We start from the raw sequence: 16,226 nt of genomic DNA on the forward strand, positions 1-16,226 counted from the left end.
AAAATTACTTAACACTTTTCTCAATAAAAATTTTATTTGTAATATTATAATATTTTACAGATAATTTTAAATATAACAAAAAAAATTTTAAATTTATTTGCGAGTAAAAATTGTATTATTATTATTATTATTACGCAGTTTATTTATAAATAAATTTAAAATTTTTAATTAAAATTGTAAAATTTTCTATAACAACGTAAGTTGATACAAAAAATGTACGATGTTAAAAGAAACATTTAGAGTAAAAGTGTCTTCACAATTCCTGTTCTTATACCTCAAGACTTTTTTTACATATTGAGGTGGACGAGAGCCTAAAAATAAAAATACGTTCTGTCAGGATATAAAAATCGTCTGACACTCAGTTTTCCCGCCTTTTTATGAACGACCGTTGTCGCCATAGAAACGGCGATCAGACCATTTTGAAAACTCGACCGCTCATTGGTTAAAAGACATCAGACCATCGGCGGACGTCTTATAGAGCTGGTAAATGCTGATTGGTGGAATCCAATGCTGTTTCAATCCTATAAAAGCATTGAAGTTCTGGCGGGAAGTTCAGTTTGCTTCGGACATTAGGAAGTGAACTCACGCTGACCTTAGTTCGCCTAAGCTGTTTTAGAAGATTGCCTCATCTTGTTGTATTGTTGTGGACTTTGAATTTGTACGTCGCAAGGTGCTTTTCCGACGGACCTGTTGCAGTGGATAATTACTTTGAACTTTGTTAATATCTAATGTTTGTAATTCTTATATGTGAACTTTAATTGTAATTGTACATACGTTTATTTCCAAATATACATTAAGTTTTAAATTTAACTGACTCTGAAGTATATTTGAAGTTGACTCGTTCTTGTACAGTCAATCTCAAATTTTATTATACAATCCTGAGATGTGGCAGAGACGAACTGTGAAGACACTTTTACTCTAATTTTAGTATTTTTTCTGAACTTATAAAGTTTAAAGTTTTTAATTAGTTAATTGTAATTGTAATATTTTTCTTAATAAAAGTGATTTGAAATTTATTAGGAAAGAATGTTTCAACTACATTAATTTAAAATTTTCTATGTGACTCCGTCTCTTCCTTTTGTATTATAATGCCCCAGGTATCTCTATAGTTAGGAATATTGTTTAAATAAATATTTAATAAACTCTTATAAGTTTTAAATAGATTAATTATAAAATTTGAAATTTGTTTCGAACTTTATTATTATTATTAGAAAGTCGTTAATTATAACAAAGAAAAAAAATTTAAAATTTATAAAGTTGTTAAAAACACTGAAAAAGACTAAAAATTACATACAAACTAAAAAAATAGTTAATAAACAATAATATATTTAATTATTTATAAATAAAATATATTAGTTACTTTGATATTTTAATGTATTTTTATTCTATTTGATATATAATTTTTCTTTAGTCTCAAAACTTATATAAAATTTAGTGTATTTTATATAAAATTAATTTATATTTTATTAAATATGATTTTTTCGAATATCAGATAAGAAATATACATTAAAATCTGGAGTAAATAAAATTACTTATAGTTTAAGTAGATAAAGCAATTAAAAATGAATTTATGTGCAAGATAAGTTGAAAATCTAACTATAAAATTTATTTTTGAATCATGTTTCTATCTTGTCTGATAGTAAGTCAGAATCATAAAACGTTTATTAGTTATAAGTTCGAATATAATAGGAAATTTATAAATGGAACTTTTCTTAATTTCCAGTTACAAATTTACTATTTCTTTAACTTTAAAATCGTTTATATAATTTTGTGAATCCTCAGAAATTTAATACGCCAAGACTTTTATCTCTATTTATATTATATCAATAGTTAGATTATTTTTAAAGTATATAGACTAATATGACTACTTTCCTTTATATTTTCATTGATCAGTATAACTATTTTTGATTTTTCTGAAAATAAAATATGCGTCATTCCTTTTCCAATATCAAAAACTAGAACTATACATTCTATTTTATTACATCATATTATCGTTTCATTATTAGTGAGGTCGACAAATAAAATTTCTTTACCGTTTTTGTTCCTATATTTCTTCACACTTTCCACTTTCGATCAGTCTTCTTCTCAACTTTGACGTCATTTTGTCAGTAGACTCTTATATCTGTCTCTTGGTTTACCATAAGATATTTTACATTAATTGTAATTGATAATTCTTTTCCATTCTCCTCGTATATCATATATATATATAAACTTGTATATACGTGATTGATAAATTGAGGGACTAAGATTGAAATTGCTTGGTCATACGGTCATACATGTATATATATATATATATATATATATGCATATATAATTTATTATATATTGTATACAGTAAGTGTCAAAATACTCCCAAAGAACGCAGGAGACTATTCTAAAGAACTGGAAAATGTTGCAAAGCATTTAGTACGAAAAAAAACTTTATATTTATTTGCATATTTATATGTTTACGTCTATAATTATGATGTAATTATCCGAACAACGTAATTATTTTATTAATAATAGTAACATACAAAGAACATATGCATTCAAAAAATTTTTATGCAGACAAAAATCTATATTATATTCGTGGAAAAAGTACATTTTAATAATCAGTGTAGCCTCCTTTGGCCTTTAAAACCTTCCTAATGCCATCGGGCATAGAATTTAGGCAACCACTCAATCAAGCTAGTATTTTGATCCTAGATATTTAATCCTGGATATATGTTTTGGATCATTATCTTTCTGATAAATGAAAGAGCTCCTATCAACGTGGTAATAATTAACAGATTGTAACAAATAATTGTCAAGTATCTCAGTGTAAATAACGCTATCCATTCTATTAGGTATAGAACATCGCATTCCAAGCCCAAAATACAGTAGCTAATACAACCCCAGACCATAAGACTACCACCACTAAACTTCAATATCGCTCAGTTATAGAATTCATAGATGTAGTCTATACTCATTTTCGCTCATCTGAACCAACTCTAATTTTGGATTCATCTGACTATAAAATTCTCTTTCAATCTTCTAATGTTTAGTCTTTATAGCATTTGGCAAATTTAAGATGTTTCTGTTTATGTAATTTGGTAAGTTTAGACTTCTTGAGCTTTCAAATTGTTACGTTTTAGGCATCTGCGGATAGTCGAATACTCATTTCTATTTGTATGCCATGTTTCAATTCTCCCTTTACTTGTGATGATGTACAGTATTGCATCGACCACTCATTATTAAACGTTTTCCGTTTAATAACGAGTGGACGATGCAATGCGTGGACGTTTTGGCACTCAACGTTTTCTTGCTGCCAGCTCTTAAATTTTCGTGATATGTTAGCTCACTATTTTTTATTCTGGATACATTCCAACGCCCTACATCAGCTTCTAATGCTGTTTTCTGAACAGAAAATCTTTCCTTCAGCAGGTCCACGAATGGTATAAGCATTATCGTATGGTACTTAACATAACATATGCATTAAAATATGATACCCTACATGTATGAGCATTATGATATGATATATTCATTACAAGGTGTCATTATCGTAGGCTTCTTTAAGCAGATTAATATTTCGGTAAAGACTTTACCAAGTTTGATATAAAATTTAATGTTGATTCCCTGCTCCTGATATCTCGTAATAAAATTTTTGTTTCGCACACCTGTGTATTGCTATCATGTGTTCTAATCCATCCAATTACAAAAAAAACTTTTAAAAATAAATGTATTTTTTACAATATAATATGACTCAAAATAGTTATATGTTATTTTAAATGCTAGAAAATATTAAATTCCATTTTAGTAATTTTATATATTTTCTGAAAGTAGATAAATGTGATATTAGAAAATAGACTACCGTAAAACGTTATTTTATATATATATATTTATTTATTTATTTACAATTAATATATAAAAATTTATTTTATTTACTACAAGCAAAGTTGATAATGAGAACAAATATGTTTAAATTGATATCATCGAAACTTATTCTGGTATGATTTATGTTAATGCATCTATACGCTGATGAATATATAGGAAAATTACATATATCTCTATGCGCATATATCATTATAATATATATGTATATGTATGTATGTGTATGTGTAAGAAGCATAAAGCTCAAGTTATAGATTGTTTAGTATACTCATCCGGGTGGATAAGTTCCTGCTCAGGTCTGTGGCCAACACTATTTTTGTGACCCCTTGTATAGGACTTGTATAGGATTGCAACCACTTTCTATTAATAGTATTTGTTTAAAATGAAGCTTTTGTTTACATATGTTTACATATTACAATTATCCTGGCTATTTAAATTATTACGATTTATTTATAATACTGTATATTAAAGTTTTACCGTATACCATTTTATAGTAAATTTTGAAACACATCTTATTATTCCCATATTCATATTTTTTTAATCGATTAAAAAATCTGATAAAGTAATAAACGTGGACAACACTAATATATAATAACTTTAGGAATTAATCTACAATGTTCTGTTTACAATATATTTCTACCATGTGTAGATTTTAAAGTTTAAAATTGCACAAAGATTTTCTAACTTTCTTGAATAATGCAAAATGATTTTGTACGGAAATAAGATAAAAATCTAAGTATAAAATATCTATTTGAATCATATTTGTAAAATGTAAAATATATAAAATAAATATTGTATGTTTCCTGTTTAGTTACATCTGTAATGCGGAAAATCCACATTTACAGGGGCAGTCAATCTTTCGATTCGAAATGAGTTATTTGAAAACATTGACGTAACTAAGTTTCTGACATTAACATTAATCACGTAAGAAAATTGCCAATAATTGTTTTTAGGAACAGTCTAGACAAAAATTCCAAAGTATTTAGTGAGATTTCAAGGATATCCACATAAGACATTTCAAAATCTCAGATTCAATTATTTTACTAAAAATATCCATTGCAGAAAACACTTTATAATATACAATTTAAGCCATTTTAAAGAATTAGTTAACAAAATTTGCATTTGAATGTTTAATTATTTTAAATAAATTCGATATATTTTAGTAAAAATCTGTAACATATCTAATATAACTTAGATGTTATTTTAAATCTAGTAAATATTAATTACTGATAACGTTTGCTTTAAAATACAGTTTAAAAATATAATTTTAATTTAAGAAAAAGACAAAAATAAAAAATTAATACGTTATTTGATTCATTAATAATAGCATTTTTGATCTTATTTTGGGGTGAATTGGAATAAAAATTATCTTTGATCTTAATGTGAAAATTATATGAAGAAAATGCACTTTAATTTTTTTTCTAAGTATTTTTCGATTATTTCATTAATTTTATTTTTAAGTTGTATATTGACCCAATGAGCCTTTTCATTACTGAGTAAATTTCACACATTACTGAGGTTTCATTACTAAGTGAACTCCACACATACAACCCGCAAACAAATAACATAGTGGAATTGTTTGCTTCTCGTTGTATTTATAGCATATAAATATACTTAAAATGCTAAAATTATTAAAATTTTATTTTATTACTTTATATTTAAGTGCAAAATAAACTTCGAGAATATTTACTACAAACAAAAAATATTTAAATTTAAAAGATTTTTACTTTCAGTTGTATTTTAAATCAGTGGAAAAACTTTCATTAAATATTGACTTTTCCTGTTTTAACAATTGTATAATATTTTTATATATTGTAATTTTTTCTATAAATTATTTCTATATGTTAAATCAAGTTATTTTTTTTTTAATTTCTTCACTTTTTGCTTTGATAAATTCGGCATAAAGAATGAAATTTAAGAATAGAAATTTGACATCTCATTAAATCAATGAAGCAATCTTTTGAGTGTAACTTCCTTGAGGAGTTAAAAATAAATTTAATAACTACTTAATTTTATTCTATATGATTTTATAACTATATTTTTAAATCATTTTTTGTATTTCTTTCATAATTTCAACTTTTTATTAATAGAATTTTGATAGTTCTTATATAATATCTTAATTAATGTATTATTAATATTAATTGCTTATAATTTTTTAAAATTTTATTTCTATTTTTAATGTTATTTAATGTAAATAATAATAATATATTTATTTATCTATCTACAAACATAAAGTGAGGTCCTGCAGGGGTATTAAACATCCCCAATTTTATGTAAAATTATTTGAGTATTTAATGTCCCTTTAAGATCTCATCTTATATTTTAAGATTAATTAATTAATTAATTAACTTATAAAGAAAAACTACTCAAGAAAATAGTTATAAATTTAAAGAAATTTATTTATATTAATTTTTATTCCTGAAAAAATGTAATATTTATTTTTATATATATTTTTAAAAAATTAATTTAAATGTTTTTATAATAAATTACTTTTAAAAATGTATAATCAATTGATAATTATACATTATTATTATTATTAAATTGTTTTTTAAATATTATTTTACTCCTTTGGTCATTTTATTAATTTTATCTTTGGATTCAATACTCATTTTTGAAACTTTATCGATTTATTTATTTTTGAAATTCGATTTCGTAACGCGAAATTAGTTTTATTATTAGAAATTTGTTTGTATTTTATTGTTTTGTGGGAGTATAACGTGAGTTTATTGAGTTGAAAAAAATATAATTAAAATTTATTACGTTTTCTAACGGATAAAAACTAAAAAAAAACATAATAAATATTAATTTAAATTTTACTTTCATATTTTTCTCAAATTATCTTAATGTCTTCCTATTAAAAAAATTTTTTTAAATATTCAGAAAAATGTTTAAAGTTTATAAAATATTTAAGATTTTATAATTTATAAAATATAGTCAAACCTATGAACAACGGCCATTGTAGGAAACAAAAATGTCCGTTGTTTGGAGGTATTTTGTATGTGTGATGTGGAAAATTCACATTTACAGGGACAATCAATCTTTTGATTTCAAATGAGTTATTTAAAAACGTTAATTTAATTTCAATATTACAGAAATATCCGCCGTTTAGAGGTTCGACTGTATAATATAATAAAGTAAATATAATTTTTTTTACATTTTTGTAAATGTTTATTCGTTAAAGTATAAATTAATAAACAATTTTAAAATTTTATATGTAAAAAATATTTACATTTTTTATGTTCATTAATTTAAATATGTAATTTTAATTCATGTTTTTACAAAATACATTTTAAAGTAGCATTAATATAAATACTTAAAGATTAATTATTATTATTATTATTCTATTTATTTCCTGTCATTCTTTATGAAAATATATTTTATTTGTCAATATATTTACTAGAAGTAGGCCATACGAATAAATTGAAGATTTATTATTATCATTATTATTATTATTAGACAACTTTCAAATTAATTATTTGTCAAAATGTTTGTCAAAATTAATTACTTTTATATCATGAAGTCAATTTATTTAATTAATTTTACATTTTAATTTCGTTGTTTGTATATAAACAAATCATTATTTAATTCTTAAAGATGTTTTTTTTTTCATTTGGATTATGAAAATAAGAGTTTAAATAATAATTTTTTTTCGTAAATAAAATAATTTTTAAAAATTAAACTATAAATAGTTTTAAAGCATATTTTTAATTATTTCTAAAATAATTCTTAATTTATTATTAAAATAAAGATTTCACTAGAAAATCATTATTTTAACCCAGGTTAATCTGTGTAAACCGGATTCGTACGGTACGGAATAATTTTTTACGACTTGGCAGGTGTCCGTCTTGAACAGGTTTTAAGACAGAAGTCGTCGCCTTTCTAAGAAATTTTCCATTTTAGGCAGGTTTCCGTTTTATTAAAGTCGTTTTGGGCAGGTTTTACTATATATTGTGTAGTTTTATTAATGATAGGAAAATACATTCGAATCTTTTTTATAAAGCACAAGAATTTTATAATTACAATAAAAATTAATTAACAATATTACATTATTATACAGTAATTTTTTAATGTGAATTTTAAGCAACTTTTATTTATTTATTTTTAAAATTACAGTAGCAAATTGTATTCGATCCCGAAAGGTAATATTTATTTGGAATAATTGAGTGATATAATGAATTTTAATTAATTAATTACGAAAATATAAAATATTTTATTCTCTTTGATATTGTGGGTTATATACCAAATTCGAACTGAGAATCTTGAATTTTCAATTGCAAATTTTTTATATTGTTCAGTTTATCGATAATCTTATAAAATAAATAATCGATAAGTCAATTTTAATTGTATAAACTACTTTTGTAAATTTTATAATTAACGATTTTTAATTTAAGAGAGAATCGATGATGTTACGAACATATTTATATCACAAACTAATAAACTTATCGCACAATATTTGACAATATAATTCATTTAGTATTTATATATTAAACTAAAATCTATCTTCATATATTTTGTTATTGAACAGGATCAATGTCAGCATTATGTCGTGAATCATTTGTTATCATTTTATTGTTAGAAAACTAATGTTGTTTTTTCGTAAATATATTAAAAATTACCGTATGAAATTAAATTAGCATTAAATTTTTACTGATATTTATTAATTACAATTAAAGTAAAAATTTCAAATTAATTAAAACACAAAAGAAACAATCGAAAACAAGTTATTTTAAGTTTATTTAATCTTATGTTTGTCTTATAAGAAATCACGAACAAACTAAGAATAATCAAAAACATTTATTTAATTAATATGTATAAAGTTACTTATAAATCCATAAAACAAAAATATTTCATAGATAATGTTATAATATAAACCATTAATTATGTTTTCTAAGATTTATTTCATTACAAACATGGATAAACATTATAAGCAACAGTTTAATGTTTAAGTCAAATTATATATTCAACTCTTCACAATTGTATTACAAGAATTTCGTCATTAATTTCCGCAATAAACTTTCATAAATAATTCATAAAAAGTTCTAATTACGATTAACCTAATGATAATTATGGTAAACTTTAAATTTAATCAGGATTACTTAGACTAACAAAGCATTTTCTATTTTAATCTTGTATACCGTAAACATTTCCATTAAAATAATCTTCATCGAAATTACGAAATAAACATGACATTTTCATAAATAATAAGAAAAAATATTAGAATTTAAAATACAAAAATTATAGTAATGAAAGAAGTCGATGAATCATTAAAAGAGATGAAGTTAGAAAAAGATCTTAATAGAAATAGAGTTATCTAATATGATTTAAAATGATTTAAAATATGATCAGTCTCAACTACACATTTTATAAGCTGATTCTTTACCAGATGATAAACATAAATTTTATATTTTATTTTTTCATTGGAAATTTATTTTTACGTCAAGTGACAGCGAATAAAGAGCCGTGTGAGACATCACAGCACGCTGCCTTCATAGAAAGCAAGACATATGTCTGAAATCATTTCTAACTTGTACATAGAAATAATGTTTTAAAATGGTTGTAAAATTCTTCCATATCTTTCCATGTTATATATTTTAAGTGGCACCAACTCATATTAAACATAAATTCTTTTCTCTTATCAGAAGCGAAAATTCAAAAGTGACGTCAAATTTCACATTATTTTCTGTTGGCGAATCTTAAGAATTTCTGTTTATTTTCCTGAAAACTTCAGTATACGTCCATAGAATTAAATTTTGCATAAGATATGATAATTTCATGTATTTTAATGGGTTATAAGATAGCCTGTAGGTGCTCCCAGAGCATAAAGAGCTCTTTCTCTCTCTCTCTGTTAAGGGAGAGGATTAATAATAATAACTTTCAAGGGAATAAATTTAATGACAAAATAAAAGTAATGAAAATATTAAACAGTTAATCTAATCATATTCTTAAAAACTTTAATTTTATTTAATAACAGTTAATCAAACTGCTAAGATCACAAAGCATCATATATTTTTAGAAACAGAATTTTGATGAAGAGATCGAATTACTCTTATTCAATCCTATTAAGAATTTGACTCAGTTTGAAAAGTATATATAAATTTATGAATTCTAGACATCGAGAAGGAATCTGTATCCTTGTCTTACATACATTTTAAACCCGCAATCAATCTATTAAAAGATGAAAGTCAAGTGATTCGTGTGATAAATTTCTGAGAATAACTTGCTCAATAATATAGTATATAATAATTTATTTATAATAGAGTATTATTCAGAATATCCGTATTTTTAAAATTTATAAAAATATTTTAAATTAATCTTTAAAAGTATCTGAATTTCGTACGAATTATATCAAATTTTAATTGAAATAAAACAATTTGATAACTTGATACTGAATTTATTAGTAATAACATTAAAGAATTTCAAATTTTAAGAAAGTTTTAAAATATTTTTGTGTTTTTGTGTGTTTATATAACATAATCTATTGTCTTCAATAAAACATCGTAAACTTTCATACAAAATATTCGAGTTATTGTAAAATTTGCAGTATTCCTGTGATCAATAAGTTGTATATAGCACAAAATATGGCAAATCAATAAAGGCATGTTGACATGATAGAATCTTTAAGTCAGTCCTATAATTTCTTAAATAATTTCAAACTTTCTTAAAATTCGAAATTCTTTATTTATACAAAGTTTAATATAAAATTTTATATAGCTTCAAAATTTTAATAATATTTATGTTATAATTCGCAAATTTCTTCTTAAATGTTGTTATTATTGTCCTTCTTTTAATAAATAATAATAATAGTAATCATTCTGAGATTACATAAAACATCATGTCATTATGTTGCGTTAAAAGGTTTCTTCTTTAATTAATCAGGAAATTGACCTGTATCAGGAATGCTACAATTAACTAAATTACAAAGAAATGCAGTCCGAGAATAAATACATCTGTTCTGAAAATAATATAAATACGCTGTATTGATTTAAATACTTATTCTATTAATTTAAAAGTAATTGTTATATTGTAAATTTAGATTATAAGATTTTTTTTTCTATATTTTTCTGCACCCGAAAATCCGGAAGTCCCGTCATGTGGCAATCTCTGAAAAGTAACCGATAATCTGGAGTTACTCCACAATAATTCCGCAAAATGGAAATTTTTACACACGTGCTGCATTAAAGATTACAGGTAGAAATACAGGTGAAGGTGAGAGGGTGGGANAATGTAAAGAAAACGCTAAGATTTTTTTTTCTATATTTTTCTGCACCCGAAAATCCGGAAGTCCCGTCATGTGGCAATCTCTGAAAAGTAACCGATAATCTGGAGTTACTCCACAATAATTCCGCAAAATGGAAATTTTTACACACGTGCTGCATTAAAGATTACAGGTAGAAATACAGGTGAAGGTGAGAGGGTGGGACCATGCACTTGCTACATGTTAATAACTCGAACATGGGATTGAAAGAACTCCTTTTGTTACAGTATCACGGTTTTTGTACAGTGTGGGCTGATACAAAATATACAGCAATTTGCGAAAATACAAAATAAATCCGATAATTTTGTATTATCTATAATATAGCATTACCCCAGGCCCCTTAAGTACTGAATTAACGAATTTCTATTGCGTATTATCTTTGATATCAGTGGTAAGCAAACTATTAGTGGCAATGCTACTTTTAAATAATTGGCACTAACTCTCACGCTATGCTACTGTTAAAAACTACACTATTACTACTACAAAAAACACAATTGAGATTGTACCAAATTTCAGTCTAAGGACAGAAGGCACCAATTAACTATCTACGTTAAATAACGTATATAGTTAATCGGTGCCTACAATTAAAATAATTCAAAAATTTTCTCCTGAACAAAGTTAGATAGATGACCGGCATGACTCTATTGTTAACAGGAAAAGTATCATGTACTGTACAGTACAATACAGTACAGGACCAAGACACTTAAAGTTGAGAGCATTGTGACGATTTCACAGTAAATAATTACTAGCTAAATATATTTTTGTATAATTCCTAAGAGAAATTCACTATAAATATCGAATATTCGAAATAAATCAAAAACAAGTATTATTACGAGTCAAGATTCAAGAAATAAATCATTCAGCATTTAAATACATTAAGTCCATGAATAATTTCCAAAAACCTTAAAGAAAATTTAAAAAAAAAAAAAAAACAGTTGATGAATGTTAAGACATTTTCATAAATAATAAGAAAAAATATTAGAATTTAAAATACAAAAATTATAGTAATGAAAGAAGTCGATGAATCATTAAAAGAGATGAAGTTAGAAAAAGATCTTAATAGAAATAGAGTTATCTAATATGATTTAAAATGATTTAAAATATGATCAGTCTCAACTACACATTTTATAAGCTGATTCTTTACCAGATGATAAACATAAATTTTATATTTTATTTTTTCATTGGAAATTTATTTTTACGTCAAGTGACAGCGAATAAAGAGCCGTGTGAGACATCACAGCACGCTGCCTTCATAGAAAGCAAGACATATGTCTGAAATCATTTCTAACTTGTACATAGAAATAATGTTTTAAAATGGTTGTAAAATTCTTCCATATCTTTCCATGTTATATATTTTAAGTGGCACCAACTCATATTAAACATAAATTCTTTTCTCTTATCAGAAGCGAAAATTCAAAAGTGACGTCAAATTTCACATTATTTTCTGTTGGCGAATCTTAAGAATTTCTGTTTATTTTCCTGAAAACTTCAGTATACGTCCATAGAATTAAATTTTGCATAAGATATGATAATTTCATGTATTTTAATGGGTTATAAGATAGCCTGTAGGTGCTCCCAGAGCATAAAGAGCTCTTTCTCTCTCTCTCTGTTAAGGGAGAGGATTAATAATAATAACTTTCAAGGGAATAAATTTAATGACAAAATAAAAGTAATGAAAATATTAAACAGTTAATCTAATCATATTCTTAAAAACTTTAATTTTATTTAATAACAGTTAATCAAACTGCTAAGATCACAAAGCATCATATATTTTTAGAAACAGAATTTTGATGAAGAGATCGAATTACTCTTATTCAATCCTATTAAGAATTTGACTCAGTTTGAAAAGTATATATAAATTTATGAATTCTAGACATCGAGAAGGAATCTGTATCCTTGTCTTACATACATTTTAAACCCGCAATCAATCTATTAAAAGATGAAAGTCAAGTGATTCGTGTGATAAATTTCTGAGAATAACTTGCTCAATAATATAGTATATAATAATTTATTTATAATAGAGTATTATTCAGAATATCCGTATTTTTAAAATTTATAAAAATATTTTAAATTAATCTTTAAAAGTATCTGAATTTCGTACGAATTATATCAAATTTTAATTGAAATAAAACAATTTGATAACTTGATACTGAATTTATTAGTAATAACATTAAAGAATTTCAAATTTTAAGAAAGTTTTAAAATATTTTTGTGTTTTTGTGTGTTTATATAACATAATCTATTGTCTTCAATAAAACATCGTAAACTTTCATACAAAATATTCGAGTTATTGTAAAATTTGCAGTATTCCTGTGATCAATAAGTTGTATATAGCACAAAATATGGCAAATCAATAAAGGCATGTTGACATGATAGAATCTTTAAGTCAGTCCTATAATTTCTTAAATAATTTCAAACTTTCTTAAAATTCGAAATTCTTTATTTATACAAAGTTTAATATAAAATTTTATATAGCTTCAAAATTTTAATAATATTTATGTTATAATTCGCAAATTTCTTCTTAAATGTTGTTATTATTGTCCTTCTTTTAATAAATAATAATAATAGTAATCATTCTGAGATTACATAAAACATCATGTCATTATGTTGCGTTNTAGTTACTGTTAAATTGATAAATTCGATGACAGAAGGCATAAATTTTCTTATAAGTTAGAACCTAATCACTCGCGTTATATTAATGTAAAAATTAATCTTTAAAAGTATTCAAATGTCAATAAAGTTTAATTACTTTTCTAGTTTATAGAAATAATAAATAAATAAATAAAATTTTATTAAAAGAAAAAAATGTTTTTTGTTAATTTACTATAAATAACCGCCTTTTTTTTATGTGTAAGTTATGTTTAATCAATAAAGTTATATCTAATAAAATAAATAAATAAATAAATAAAATAATAAATAACTTTTAAAAACAAAACATATATTTTTATTAATGAGTTAATTTCGATTATTTTGAAGAATTTGTTTTTTTTTTCTGTAGAGTATTATTATTAATACGGGATGGTTCAAAAGTTAGTGAACCGTATTATCGTTATATTTGCGAATATAAATTGTAAACTGTGTTTAGAACAATGTGTTTTCGTTGTATAAACTGGTAAAAACACGAGAAAAATTTAAATAAGATCGTAATTTGTTTTATAGTCGTTAACTAACTTTTGGTCTACCCCGTGTTTCGATACAATGGACGTTTAATGGCACTTATTAAAATAGTAAACAATATTCGAATGACAATAAAATACAGCGAAAAATAAATAAAATTTTCACTTTTTATTTATTGAATTATAACATAATGTTCGCACAATGTTTCGCTTATATACTTTTAAAAGAAAATTTTTTTTGCCAAAGTGTTAAGCTCTTTGTTCTAACGAAATTTCTATGTAATTAATTTAACTGTTCAATGTGAAATTCTCTAATTGAATTTAAAAGTTTTTAACTCAAAATATGAATACTTGATTTTCTATTAACAAGACAGCACTTGTCAATATTGAAAAGAGTATAATAATTTCTTAACTTTCTAGTCTAGTAAATCCTTTCATAATGTTATTTTTGGGAAAAATTTTCAAAAGCTTTCATATTTTTAATGGTAAAAATTTAAATTTTACAAGGAAAAAAATACGAAATCGTAATTAAATTGCTTTTTTCACATTTTTATTACTTAAATGTATGAATTTAAAGCAGGAGTTTTCCAATCTTTATTGCTAGTCGACCCCTTTCTACACGTCACAGAATAAGAGTAAATACATATAGAACCCCAACGACCCTCCCAGTAATTTCTCGACCCCTCAGAAAAATCAAATTTTCCCTAGAGTGGCTAGCGACCCTGATATAAACTTAAATGAATTTTGTAAATTGTAACTTGTATAAAACTACAACAATGACTTTAACAATCGTATTCATTTACTCGTTCCTTAGTTTATACAATTCAAATGACACAAGGTCACTTTGTGGGTTTATTGTTTTCTAAAACATCCGTTTTGTATGCATTTACAGCTTGAATGAGACTCTCTAAAGAATCAGGCCAGTTTAACTTTACGAAAATCGATAATATAAATAGAAAATTAAATATATAATAACCTAAAAATTAATTTTTCTTATTTTCATCTAATAAAAAACACGATAGAAAGAAGAATTCAAGAGTTTTAAACGTGTTATCCATCATCCTTAAACAATTTTCCTTTCATTTACTTACTGATTTCTAAAGATGCTGGGGATCACTTGGCAAAGATATCGGTTTCGTTGGTTTATTTTAAAGTTTTTTAAGACATTTTGACGCTACATTTGTGTAATTATATATCTATAAATTATTACTTAAACTTAAAAAAAGTTTGACATTTATTAATGATGAATGAATCACGTAATAAGTTGATGATGTTACAGCAATGAACGTCATTAAATAATATTAAAATATTATTTATCTTTCAGAAAATTAAAGTTAAAAGAGTAAAATTATTCTCCTACTTTTTGTTTTTTAAAGAAATTTAACTTATTTATCGATATTTTTCACTTTAATCTTAACATTTTTTTACGTGATGCTGAATAAAAAAGTTGTCGAGACAAACGATGTCTCCATTTATTTTCATTCGAAACGTAAATATACGAGACAAGGTTTAGAATTTAAAAGATTGTTTAAATATTTCATAAAAATTTATAATACAAATTTATATTTTTGATCGTTTATTATCGAATAGTTTAATAAATTTTTTAAAAATCACATAAAATTGTCATACGCTATCGCTAGATAATTTAATAATTTTTATCGCATAATTCAAAAAAATATTTATATTATTTTTTTAAAAAATGTAATATAAAATTGTATTTTTGACATAAAATTTAATTTTTCTTCCAATAAAATGATATAATTTCTATCAATTATACAAAAATAATCATTAAGTAGGTTAATTAATGATGTATATCGCGTATTTTAATAAAAACTTAATTAAATTACTTAATTTATATTAAACATATTGACAAATCGTAAAATTTATTAAATTTAATATATAATTTTACACTTAAATTAATAAATATTATTATTTTTAATTAAATAACATAACATTCTCAAATATTATTTATAAAAGAAAATTAATAAATGGTACTTTTTAAAGCT

The sequence above is a fragment of the Centruroides sculpturatus genome, unplaced genomic scaffold (assembly GCF_000671375.1).
Source record: "Centruroides sculpturatus isolate CEXI.00-Female unplaced genomic scaffold, Cexi_2.0 scaffold945, whole genome shotgun sequence".
Lineage (NCBI taxonomy): Eukaryota > Metazoa > Arthropoda > Arachnida > Scorpiones > Buthidae > Centruroides > Centruroides sculpturatus.